Source organism: Arachis stenosperma, chromosome 6, assembly GCF_014773155.1.
Source record: "Arachis stenosperma cultivar V10309 chromosome 6, arast.V10309.gnm1.PFL2, whole genome shotgun sequence".
Lineage (NCBI taxonomy): Eukaryota > Viridiplantae > Streptophyta > Magnoliopsida > Fabales > Fabaceae > Arachis > Arachis stenosperma.
In genome coordinates this window covers 113973256-113987174 of record NC_080382.1, presented here as the reverse complement: position 1 = coordinate 113987174, position 13919 = coordinate 113973256, and the positions used below count along the sequence as shown (strand labels likewise).

At 40.3% G+C, this 13919-nt stretch overlaps 1 non-coding gene across 1 annotated transcript; it reads right to left on the bottom strand.

The window, feature by feature from the left end:
- Positions 1-2033: 2033 nt before the first annotated feature.
- On the bottom strand, positions 2034-2141 carry LOC130938583 (small nucleolar RNA R71). Its single transcript, XR_009069743.1, has one exon. It is a non-coding gene; the product is annotated as a small nucleolar RNA R71 (small nucleolar RNA).
- Positions 2142-13919: the final 11778 nt, after the last annotated feature.

Here is a 13919-nt window from a genome sequence, read left to right as displayed (position 1 = left end):
CGGTTCATCTTGTTGCTTAGATTAGGTATTTTTTTTTCAGAGTTCTTTAAGGATGAATTCTAGTGTTTCAAGGTGATGTTCTTATCATCACCAAAGCTGATTGATCATCATCAATTTAGCTCTTGAATGCAATGTCTTGCTGAAGCTTAGCTAGCTATGTCTAATTCCTTTAGACTAAAGCTTTAGACTAACATTGCATGATTCCTGGAATTCTCATTAAGAATTTTGATACCTTTATTTTCCTTTTCACCTAATTTTCGAAAAATAACCAAAAAAAAAATTACAAAAGCATAAAATCCAAAAATATGTCTTGTTTGAGTCTAGAGTCTCATCTTAAGTTTAGTGTCAATTGCATGTTTCTGTTCTTACTGCATTCATGCATGTGTCCTCATTGATCTTCAAGTTGTTCTTGATGATTTCCTTGTTTTGATCTTTGAATTCTATTGACTTAAGTGTTTTGTTATATGCATTCTCATTTTGTTAGTGTCAATGGTATACAAACTGCTAAGTTTGGTGTCTTGCATGCATTAAGTACATTTTGATTATTCCTTATTATAAAAATCCAAAAATATTTTTAATTTGTGTCTTTTCAAGTCAATAATACAGAGAATTGAAGATTCAGAACATACTGCAGAGGAATTATACAGAAAAAGCTGGGCATTCAAAAATGCCCAGTGAAGAAGACAGACTGGCGTTTAAACGCCAGCCAGGGTGCCTGGCTGGGCGTTTAACGCCCAAAAGGGTAGTAGTTTGGGCGTTAAACGCCAGAATGTGCACCATTCTGGGCGTTTAACGCCAGGATGGCAAAGGGGGAAGATTTTGTTTTCAAAATCAATTTTTCAAAGTTTTTCAAAATCAAATCTTTTTCAAATCATATCTTTTCAATCAAATGTTTTCAAAATTAATTTCTTTCCTTTTTCAAAGATACTTACTAACAATTAATGATTTGATTGAACATTTTTTGCCTTTTCTGTTGAGGAAGGTTTTATGTTTGAATCATATCTTTTCTTGTTAGGCAAGTCATTAATTTTTCAAATCATATCTTTTTAAAATTGTTTTCAAATCATATCTCTTTAAAATTGTTTTCAAATCATATCTTTTCAATCACATCTTTTTAAAACTAATCATATCTTCTTAACCACATCTTTTTCAAAATAGTTTTCAATCAAATCTTTTTTATTTCTAATTTCAAAATCTTTTTCAAAAATCACTTGATTTCTTTTCCACTTTTATTTTCGAAAATCAATTAGTGTTTTTCAAAAATGTTTTCAAAATCTTTTACTTAATTTTCGAAAATTACTTCCCTTCTTCTCACATCCTTCTATTTTTGGACTAACTCTATTCCTTAATGCAAAATTCGAACTCCATCTTCTTTGATAAAGTTCGAATTTTCTACTTCTGTCTTCCATTTTTCTTCCTCTGACACCTCAAGGAATCTCTATACTGTGACATAGAGGATTCCATATTTTCTTGTTCTCTTCTCTTTCATATGAGCAGGAACAAAGACAAAGGCATTCTTGTTGAAGCTGACCCTGAACCTGAAAAGGACCTTGAAGCGAAAGCTAAGAGAAGCCAAAGCACAGCTCTCTTTAGAGGACCTGACCGAATTCTTCAAAGAAGAAGAAGACATGGCAGCCGAAAACAACAATAATGCAAACAATGCAAGGAAGGTGCTGGGTGACTTTACTGCACCTACTCCCAACTTCTATGGGAGAAGCATCTCTATCCTTGCCATTGGAGCAAACAACTTTGAGCTTAAGCCTCAATTAGTTTCTCTAATGCAACAGAATTGCAAGTTCCATGGACTTCCAATGGAAGATCCTCATCAGTTTTTAGCTGAATTCTTGCAAATCTGTGACACAGTCAAGACTAATGGAGTTGACCCTGACGTCTATAGACTGATGCTATTCCCTTTAGCTGTAAGAGACAGAGCTAGGACATGGTTGGACTCTCAACCTAAAGAAAGCCTGGACTCTTGGGAAAAGCTAGTCAATGCCTTCTTGGCAAAGTTCTTTCCACCTCAAAAATTGAGTAAGCTTAGAGTGGAAGTCCAAACCTTCAGACAGAAGGATGGAGAATCCCTCTATGAAGCTTGGGAAAGATACAAACAATTAATCAGAAAGTGTCCCTCAGACATGCTTTCTGAATGGAGCATCATAGGTATTTTCTATGATGGTCTCTCTGAACTGTCCAAGATGTCTTTGGATAGCTCTGCTGGAGGATCTCTTCATCTAAAGAAGACGCCTACAGAGGCTCAAGAGCTAATTGAAATGGTTGCAAATAACCAATTCATGTACACTTCTGAAAGGAATCCTGTGAACAATGGGACTAATCAGAAGAAAGGAGTTCTTGAGATTGACACTCTGAATGCCATATTGGCTCAGAATAAGATATTGACTCAACAAGTCAATTTGATCTCTCAAAGTCTGTCTGGAATGCAAAATGCACCAAGCAGTACTAAGGATGCTTCATCTGAGGAAGAAGCTTATGATCCTGAGAACCCTTCAATGGAAAAGGTGAATTACCTAGGAGAACCCTATGGAAACACCTATAATTCTTCATGGAGAAATCACCCCAATTTCTCATGGAAGAATCAAGAGAGACCTCAACAAGGTTTCAATAACAATAATGGTGGAAGAAACAGGTTTAGCAATGGCAAGCCTTTTCCATCATCTTCTCAGCAACAGACAGAGAATTCTAAGCAGAATACTTCTGACTTAGCAACAATGGTCTCTGATCTAATAAAGACCACTCAAAGTTTCATGAATGAAACAAGGTCCTCCATCAGAAATTTGGAAGGACAAGTGGGTCAGCTGAGCAAGAAAGTTACTGAACTCCCTCCTAGCACTCTCCCAAGTAATACAGAAGAAAATTCAAAAGGAGAGTGCAAAGCCATAGACATGGCCGAATATGGAGAGGAAAGAGAGGAGGAGGACGCCACTGAGGAAGACCTCAGTGGGCGTGTACCAATCTCCTCTGAGTTTCTCAATGAGGAACAATGGGAATCTGAGGCTCAAAATGAGACCATAGAGATTCCATTGGACTTACTTCTGCCATTCATGAGCTCTGATGAGTATTCTTCCTCTGAAAAGGATGAGTATGTCACTGAAGAGCAAGTTGCTAAATACCTTGGAGCAATCATGAAGCTAAATGACAAGTTATTTGGAAATGAGACTTGGGAGGATGAACCCCCTTTACTCACCAAAGAACTGGATGACTTGTCTAGGCAAAAATTACCTCAAAAGAGACAAGATCCTGGGAAGTTTTCCATACCTTGTACCATAAGCACCATGACCTTCAAGAAGGCCTTGTGTGACTTAGGGTCAAGTGTAAACCTCATGCCCCTCTCTGTAATGGAGAAATTAGGGATTTTTGAGGTGCAAGCTGCAAGAATCTCATTAGAGATGGCAGACAATTCAAGAAAACAAGCTCATGGACTTGTAGAGAATGTTTTGGTGAAGATTGAAGACCACTACATCCCTACTGATTTCATAGTCCTAGAGACTGGGAAGTGCATGGATGAATCCATCATCCTTGGCAGACCCTTCCTAGCCACAGCAAAGGCTGTGATTGATGTTGATAGAGGAGAGTTGATCATTCAAGTGAATGAAGAATCCTTGGTGTTTAAAGCCCAAGGACATCCCTCTATCATCATGGAGAGGAAGCATGAAGAGCTTCTCTCAAAACAGAGCCAAGCAGAGCCCCCACAGTCAAACTCTAAGTTTGGTGTTGGGAGGCCACAACCAAACTCTAAGTTTGGTGTTGAACCCCCACATTCAAACTCTAAGTTTGGTGTTGGGAGGTTCCAACACGGTTCTGAGTATTTCTGAGGCTCCATGAGAGTCCTCTGTCAAGCTAATGACATTAAAGAAGCGCTTGTTGGGAGGCAACCCAATGTTTTATAGTTAACTATTTTCTTTTGTTATTTTATCTTTTTTGTAGGTTGATGATCATAAGAAGTCACAAAAACAATGAAAAAAGCAAAAACAGGATGAAAAATAGGAAGAAAAACAGCACACCCTGGAGGAAGAAGCTGCTGGCGTTTAAACGCCAGTAAGCCTAGCAGTTGGGCGTTTAACGCCCAGTCTGGCACCATTCTGGGCGTTTAACGCCAGAAAGGGGCACCAGACTGGCGTTAAACGCCAGAAAAGGGCTACAACCTGGCGTTAAACGCCAGGAATGGGCACCAGCCCGGCGTTTAACGCCAGAAATGGCTCAAAAAGTGGATTTTGATGCCATTTGGTGCAGGGATGACTTTTCCTTGACACCTCAGGATCTGTGGACCCCACAGGATCCCCACCAACCCCACCACTCTCTCTCTTCTTCTTCACCCATTCACCAATCACCTCAACATCTCTTTCTCTTCACCACTCACATCCATCCTTCATAAACCACCACTTCTTCCCCTTTTTGGCCGAACCACAAAGTCATCTCCCTCTCCTCCATTTCTTCTTCTTCTACTCTCTTCTTTCTTCTTTTGCTCGAGGACGAGCAAACCTTTTAAGTTTGGTGTGGTAAAAGCATTGCTCTTTGTTTTTCCATAACCATTTATGGCATCCAAAGCCGGTTCAACTGAGAAGGCATGACCTCAAGCCCATCACTAAGAAGAAGATGGAGCAAACAAGAAACCCTTCTCATCAAGAGATCCCTGAGATACCTCAAGGGATGCACTTTCCTCCACAAGACTATTGGGAGCAACTGAACACCTCCCTAGGAGAATTAAGTTCCAACATGGGACAACTAAGGGTGGAGCACCAAGAACACTCCATCACCCTCCATGAAATTAGAGAAGATCAAAGAATCATGAGAGAGGAGCAACAAAGACAAGGAAGAGACATTGAGGAGCTCGAGCACTCCATAGGATCTTCAAGAAGAAGAAAGAACCGCCATCACTAAGGTGGACCCGTTCTTTAATCTCCTTGTTCTTTATTCTTCTGTTTTTCGAATTTTAGTGCTTTATGTTTATCCATGTTTGTGTCTTATGATCATTAGTGTCTTAGTGTCTATGCCTTAAAGCTATGAATATGAATCCATCACCTTTCTTAAATGAAAACTGTTTTTATCACAAAAGAACAAGAAGTACAGGATTTCAAATTCATCTTTAAAACTAGCTTAATTAGTTTGATGTGGTGACAATACTTGTTGTTTTCTGAATGTATGCTTAAACAGTGCATATGTCTTTTGAATTTGTGGTTCATGAATGTTAAAATTGTTGGCTCTTGAAAGAATGATGAAAAAGGAGACATGTTACTGAGGATCTGAAAAATCATAAAAATGATTCTTGAAGCAAGAAAAAGCAGTGAATACAAAAAAAAAAAAAGAGAGAAAAAGAAGGAGAAAAACGAAAAAAAAAAGGGGAGAAAGAGAAAAAGAAAGAAAAAGAAAGAAATAAAGTTGTGATCCAAGGCAATAAGAGTGTGCTTAAGAACCCTGGACACCTCTAATTGGGGACTTTAGCAAAGCTGAGTCACAATCTGAAAAGGTTCACCCAATTATGTGTCTGTGGCATGTATGTATCCGGTGGTAATACTGGAAGACAGAGTGCTTTGGGCCACGGCCAAGACTCAATAAGTAGCTGTGTTCAAGAATCATCATACTTAACTAGGAGAATCAATAACACTATCTGGATTCGGAGTTCCTAAAGAAGCCAATCATTCTGAATTTCAAAGGATAAAGTGAGATGCCAAAACTGTTCGGAGGCAAAAAGCTACTAGTCCCGCTCATCTAATTTGGAGCTTAGTTTCATTGATAATTTGGAGTCTATAGTATATTCTCTTCTTTTTATCTTATTTGATTTTCAGTTGCTTGGGGACAAGCAACAATTTAAGTTTGGTGTTGTGATGAGCGGATAATTTGTACGCTTTTTGGCATTGTTTTTAGTATGTTTTTAGTAGTTTTAGTTGAGTTCTTAGTATATTTTTATTAGTTTTTAGTTAAAATTCACTTTTCTGGACTTTACTATGAGTTTGTGTGTTTTTCTGTGATTTCAGGTATTTTCTGGCTGAAATTGAGGGATCTGAGCAAAAATCTGATCCAGAGACTTAAAAGGACTACAGATGCTGTTGGATTCTGACCTCCCTGCACTCGAAGTGGATTTTCTGGAGCTACAGAAGCCCAATTGGCGCGCTCTCAACGGCGTTGGAAAGTAGACATCCTGGGCTTTCCAGCAATATATAATAGTCCATACTTTGCCCAAGATTTGATGGCCCAAACCGGCGTTCAAAGTCACCTACAGAAATCCCAGCGTTAAACGCCGGAACTGGCACCTAAATGGGAGTTAAACGCCCAAACTGGCACCAAAATGGGAGTTAAACGCCAAGAAGAGTCTCTACACGAAAATTACTTCATTGCTCAGCCCAAGCACACACCAAGTGGGCCCGGAAGTGGATTTTTATGTCATTTACTCATCTTTGTACACCTTAGGCTACTAGTTTTCTATAAGTAGGACCTTTTACTATTGTATTTTCATCTTGGTTCTTCTGGTTCCCTCCTTGGGGCCAAAACCAATGATCACTTTTGTTCTTATGTATTTTCAACGGTGGAGTTTCTACACACCATAGATTAAGGTGTGGAGCTCTACTGTACCTCGAGTATTAATGCAATTACTATTGTTCTTCCATTCAATTCCGCTTGTTCTTTATCCAAGATATCACTTGTTCTTCAACATGATGAAGGTGATGATTGACGCCCATCACCATTCTCACCCATGAACAAGGTGACTGACAACCATTCTTGTTCTACAAGCATCTGAGGCTTAGTGAATGTCTCTTGGATTCCTGATTGCACGATGCATGGTTGATCGCCTGACAACCGAGTGCTCGCCTGACAAACGAGCCAACCATTCCGTGAGATCAGAGTCTTCGTGGTATAGGCAGGACCTGATGGCAGCATTCAAGAGAATCCGGAAGGTCTAACCTTGTCTGTGGTATTCTGAGTAGGATTCAATGATTGAATGACTGTGATGTGCTTCAAACCTGTAACCTACTGGGCGTTAGTGACAGACGCAAAAGAGTGATTCTATTCCGGTAGGGGAGGGAACCAAACCGGTGATTGGCAGCACTGTGACAAGAGTGCGTGCATTAGCTTTCACTGCGCGGATGGGAGGTAGCTGCTGACAACAGTGAAACCCTACACGAGCTTGCCATGGAAAGGAGTAAGAAAGGATTGGATGAAGGCAGTAGGAAAGCAGAGAGACGGAAGGGAAGGCATCTTCATGCGCTTATCTGAAGTTCCTACCAATGAATTACATAAGTATCTCTATCTTTACCTTTTATGTTATTTTCGTTCATCACCATTATACATTTGAGTCTGCCTGACTGAGATTTACAAGGTGACCATAGCTTGCTTCATACCAACAATCTCCGTGGGATCGACCCTTACTCACGTAAGGTATTACTTGGACGACCCAGTGCACTTGCTGGTTAGTTGTGCGGAGTTGCAAAAGTGTGATTGCAATTTCGTGCACCAATGGGCGTTTAACGCCCAGAACGTGCATCAATGGGCGTTTGAACGCCAGAATGATGTATGAAGGCATGTTACATGCCTATATGGTGAAGGAATGGTATTTGTTTTCACCTCAGGATCTGTGGACCCCACAGGATCCCCACCTCAGGATCTGTGGACCCCACAGGATCCCCACCTACCTTTTCTTTTAATCCTAATCACACTCCCCTAATCCAAATCTCATTCTCAATGTCACACTTCCCAAAAACCTTCACCTATCACCTCAATTCCTCTTCCCAATTACCCCATTCACCATTCACATCAACCTTCTCTTCCCCATACACCCCACCTACCCCCACTACTTTCAAATTCAATTTCCCACCCATTCCCACCCAAATTGGCCGAACCTATACCCTCCCCCCTCCCTATAAATACCCTTCCATTCTTCATCATTTTCACACAACACAAACACCTTCCTCTTTCATATAGCCGAACCCTCTCTTCTCCCTCTCTTCCAATATTCTCTTCTTCTTCTACTCTTCTTTTCTTTTTTGCTCGAGGGCGAGCAAACTTTAAGTTTGGTGTGGTAAAAAGCCTAAGCTTTTTATTTTTTTTTCATTCACCATCAATGGCACCCAAGGCCGGAATTTCCTCAAGAAAAGGAAAAGGGAAGGCAAAAGCTTCCACTTCCGAGTCATGGGAGAAGGAGAGATTCATCTCCAAGAGCCACCAAGACCACTTCTATGATGTTGTGGCAAAGAAGAAAGTGATCCATGAGGTCCCTTTCAAACTCAAGAAGAATGAGTATCCGGAAATCCGACTTGAAATTCAAAGAAGAGGTTGGGAAGTCATAGCCAACCCCATACAACAAGTTGGAATTTTAATGGTTCAAGAGTTCTATGCCAATGCATGGATCACTAGAAACCATGATCAAAGTATGAACCCGAATCCAAAGAATTATCTCACAATGGTTAGGGGGAAATACTTGGATTTTAGTCCGGAAAATGTGAGGTTGGCGTTTCATTTACCTATGATGCAAGGTGATGAACACCCCTACACTAGAAGGGTCAACTTTGATCAAAGGTTGGACCAAGTCCTAATGGACATTTGTGTGGAAGGCGCCCAATGGAGAGTAGACTCCAAAGGCAAACCGGTCCAACTAAGAAGACTGGACCTCAAGCCTGTAGCTAGAGGAAGGTTGGAGTTCATCCAAAGATCCATCATCCCTACAAGCAACCGATCTGAGGTTACTGTGGATCGGGCCATCATGATTCATAGCATCATGATTGGAGAGGAGGTAGAGGTTCATGAAGTCATATCCAATGAACTCTACAAAATAGCTGACAAGCCTTCATACATGGCACGGCTAGCCTTCCCTCACCTCATATGCCATCTATGTTATTCAGCCGGAGTTATCATAGATGGAGATGTCTCCATTGAAGAAGACAAGCCCATCACCAAGAAAAGGATGGAGCAAACAAGGGAAGTTCCTCACGGCTCCCAAGGAGAACATGAGGAAGTTCATCATCAACAAATGCCTCATGGAATGCACTTTCCTCCCAACAACTATTGGGAGCAACTTAATACCTCCTTGGAAGATTTGAGCCATAATGTGGAACAACTAAGGGTGGAACACCATGAACACGCCCTCACTCTCCAAGAAATAAGAGAAGATCAAAGAGCAATGAGGGAGGAGCAACAAAGGCAAGGAAGGGACATAGAAGAGTTGAAGAACATTATTGGTCCTTCAAGAAGAAGACGCCACTAGAGGTGGATTCATTCCTTGTTCTTTATTTTCTTTCTGTTTTCGGTTTTTAATTATTGTGTTTATCTATGTTTTGTGTCTTTATTTCATGATCATTAGTATGTAACCATGCCTTAAAGCTATGAATAAAATCCATTAGTCCTTCACCTCTCTTAAAAGAAAAATGTTTTAATTCAAAAGAACAAGAAGTACATAATTTTCGAAATTATTATTGAATTTAGTTTAATTATATTGATGTGGTGACAATGCTTTTGTTTTCTGAATGAATGAATGAACAGTGCATATGTCTTTGGATATTGTTGTTTATGAGTGTTAAAATTATTGGCTCTTGAAAGAATGATGAACAAAGAGAAATGTTATTGATGATCTGAAAAACATCATGAAATTGATTCTTGAAGCAAGAAAAAGCAGTGAAAAAAAAAATGGCGAAAATTTTAAGGCAAGGATCCAAGGCTTTGAGCATCACTGGATAGGAGGGCCCAAGGAAAATAAATCCAGGCCTAAGCGGCTAAATCAAGCTGTCCCTAACCATGTGCTTGTGTCATGAAGGTCCAAGTGAAAAGCTTGAGACTGAATGGTTAAAGTCGTGATCTAAAGCTAAAGAGTGTGCTTAAGAGCTCTGGACACCACTAACTGGGGACTTTAGCAAAGCTAAGTCACAATCTGAAAAGGTTCACCCAGTTATGTGTCTGTGGCATTTGTGTATCCGGTGGTAATACTGGAAGACAAAATGCTTAGGGCCACAGCCAAGACTCATAAAGTAGCTGTGTTCAAGAATCAACATGCTTAACTAGGAAAGTCAATAACACTATCTGAAATTTTAAAGTTCCTAAAGATGCCAATCACTCTGAACTTCAAAGGAAAAAGTGAGATGCCAAAACTGTTCAGAAGCAAAAAGCTACAAGTCCCGCTCATGTAATTAAATTAATATTCATTGATATTTTGGACTTTATAGTATATTCTCTTCTTTTTATCCTATTTGATTTTCAGTTGCTTGGGGACAAGCAACAATTTAAGTTTGGTGTTGTGATGAGCGGATAATTTATACGCTTTTTGGCATTGTTTTTAGGATGATTAAGCTACTTTTAGGGATGTTTTCATTAGTTTTTATGTTAAATTCACATTTCTGGACTTTACTATGAGTTTGTGTGTTTTTCTGTGATTTCAGGTAAATTCTGACTGAAATTGAGGGATTTGAGCAAAACTCTGAAAAAGGCTGACAAAAGGACTGCTGATGCTGTTGGATTCTGACCTCCCTGCACTCGAAATGGATTTTCTGGAGCTACAGAACTCCAATTGGCGCGCTCTCAACGGCATTGGAAAGTAGACATCCAGGGCTTTCCAGCAATATATAATAGTCCATACTTTATTCGAAGAATGACGACGCAACTTGGCGTTGAACGCCAAGTACACGCTCCTTTCTGGAGTTAAACGCCAGAAAAACGTCATGATCCGGAGTTGAACGCCCAAAGCACATCATAACTCGAAATTCAACTCCAAGAGAAGCCTCAGCTCGTGGATAGATCAAGCTTAGCCCAAGCACACACCAAGTGGGCCCCGGAAGTGGATTTATGCATCAATTACTTACTCATGTAAACCCTAGTAGCTAGTCTAGTATATATAGGACATTTATCTATTGTATTAGACATCTTTGGTCTCAGTTTTGTTTTATTCTTCATCCTAAGAGACTATTGATCACGTTTAGGGGGCTGGCCATTCGGCCATGCCTGAACCTTCTGCTTATGTATTTTCAACGGTGGAGTTTCTGCACACCATAGATTAAGGGTGTGGAGCTCTGCTGTACCTCAAAGATTAATGAAGTTCTATTTTCTCTTATTCAATTCTCTATCTTATTCTTATTCCAAGATACTCATTCGTACTCAAGAACATGATGAATGATGATGAGTTAGATAACCCTCATTACTATTCTCACTGATGAACGCGCGTGATTGACAACCACTTCCGTTCTACATGCAACAAGGCTTGAACGTGTATCTCTTAGATTCCCCAACAGAATCTTCGTGGTATAAGTTAGATAGATGGCGGCATTCATGAGGATCCGGAAAGTCTAAACCTTGTCTATGGTATTCCGAGTAGGATTCTAGGATTGAGTGACTGTGACGAGCTTCAAACCTGTAACCTGCTGGGCGTTAGTGACAGACGCAAAAGAGGGATTCTATTCCAGTAAGGGAGGGAACCGACCGGTGATTGGCCGTACTGTGACAGAGTGCGTGAGCATTAGCTTTCACTGCGAGGATGGGATGTAGCCACTGACAACGGTGATGCCCTACATAAAGCTTGCCATGGAAAGGAGTAAGAAGGATTGAGTAGAAGAAGTAGGAAGGCAGGCGTCTGAGAGCTCTACAGCATCTCCATTCCACTTATCTGAAATTCCTACTAATGAATCTGCATAAGTATTCTATCCCTTTTATTTTATCTATTTTATTATTTGAATCTAATTAAGTATCATGTTTAATCCGCCTAACTGAGATCTACAAGGTGACCATAGCTTGCTTCATACCAACAATCTCTGTGGATTCGACCCTTACTCACGTAAGGTTATTACTTGGACGACCCAGTACACTTGCTGGTTAGTTGAGCGGAGTTATGAATTCCAATAAAGAAAACCTCACACAGGTGCTGCTCCTTAGAAGCCTTCATCTCAAAATAATTAGAACATGGCAGTGCCATAAATAAGCTTTCATTCAAAATCCAAGAAACATATAATGTGATCACAATTTCGTCCACCAGTGATGGGAGCCAGGACACTTTCGAAGCTGCGATGAGAAGAAGCGGAGACGTTTTTTAAGAGGTTACTATTTTCCTAATCCTTATATTTCAAATTCTATTTAATGCTAATTATTTAAATTTTATTTTTTTAATTTAAATTAATAATTAATTACTGTTGGCAAATCTTGGCAGATTCTAACTTGGTTACGAATACTTTTTCTTTAATTTTTTACATATTGCTTGATAGTTCTGTCTTTAGTAAGTGCTATTAATATTAGCAATACAAATTATATTCATAATGTATCTGTTGCATTTATTATCGATGTTTATCTACTTGTTTATATTTTTAGTAATGGTTAAATACAATTAATGGTTTAGACGAGATTAATATGCGAGAGTAAATATTATGGATATTGTATAGATCACAGTTACTGTTGCCACGCTATGTGACCCTAGGTCTCCCCCACCGGACATCCTATTGCCTTATATTAGGAAGACGGGATTTGGACATGCAGTAGAGTTAAGGAATTTCATGTTTGACAATTCCTTGATCTCTGCATTTGTCGAGCGGTTGAGACGCGAGACCCACACGTTCCACCTTCCATGGGGTGAGGTCAGCATTACGCTCTAGAATGTTGCCTACTACATTGGTTTGCACACTGATGGAGAGCTAATTGGGGGTTGTACCAGAGACTTCTAATGATGGCATGGACACTCCTTTGGAGTGGGTTGAGGATTTATTTAGCGCCAGGCCGCCATCACAGCCAAAGGGAGGGAAGCGGGTTTTTGAGGTGAGGATAACCTTGCTGAGGGACAGGGTTTCATAGATTCCAGGTGAGGTAGCTCCGGATACACTCTGTCATCACGCCCGGTGCTACTTGATGATGCTTATTAGGGGATTTCTATTCATCGACAAGTCTGCTACACTTGTCCCTTTGAGATGGTTGCCGCTACTGCGGGATTTCTATCGTTGCATCCAGTTGTCATGGGATCTACACTGCTTTGTCATACGTACCACTCACTGTGCACTGCGACAATGTGTGATGTGACCGTCATTATGGGTTGCATGTCACTTCTTATCTCCTAGATTTACCATAGGTTCCCGTGTTTTAGTCTGGCGGGATATAACATCGTTAGGTTCCCACTTGCAGCTATGAATGTACATATTGTAAATAAATTTTAATTTAACAAGTAGTAGACATTGGATGTGTGTTACTTAATGTAATTAATTAAATTCTGTTTGAATATTTTTATTCTGCGTGGGTTGGCAGGACTATGACAATAAAGTAGAGATCGTCATGATGGCAGGATCCAGACTCTACGTCGTCGCATCGATGGCCTCACATTTAACCAGGTACGACCTTTTTTGGTTTCTATATTATTTCATGCATTGGTATGTCGCTCCTAATTATGGTACTTTAATACTATGTGAACATTTTTTATGTACACCATACGAGGATCTCCAGCTACGTCAAATTGCGCCCAACTGGTTTATGAGTGAATTGCTTGCAACTACAGTAGTATTTAAGCCTATCTGACTCCAAAACTCTGTACTCCATATTTCGTCGAATACTGTAATTCTCCACCACTACTAGAACTGCATCATGGTTCTTGAACCTATGGCCAACTCGGAATTCCATCCCACCATCCGTATTGTAATCCTCCCCCTCACCGGCATTCAAAAGATCATCCGGTTGCATTGCGTCCAAATTCAAAGTGTAATAATGACTAGGAACTTCTGATAATCGAGGAATGGCCAAGGGGGAGGCAGGAGAAATCGACTAACACTGCCAGTGGGAGTCTCCGGCACATACTCATCAACGGAAGCAGCTAGATGACTTGGACCGGACAACATAAGTTGAATTACCCTCACTGTCGGTGTTGTTGGCACTATCATGAGACTGGGCATAGTGGATAGGTGTGGCCTCCAGGGGGACAACGTTAAGACTCGAAGGAGACAGCCCACTACCACCAACCACGT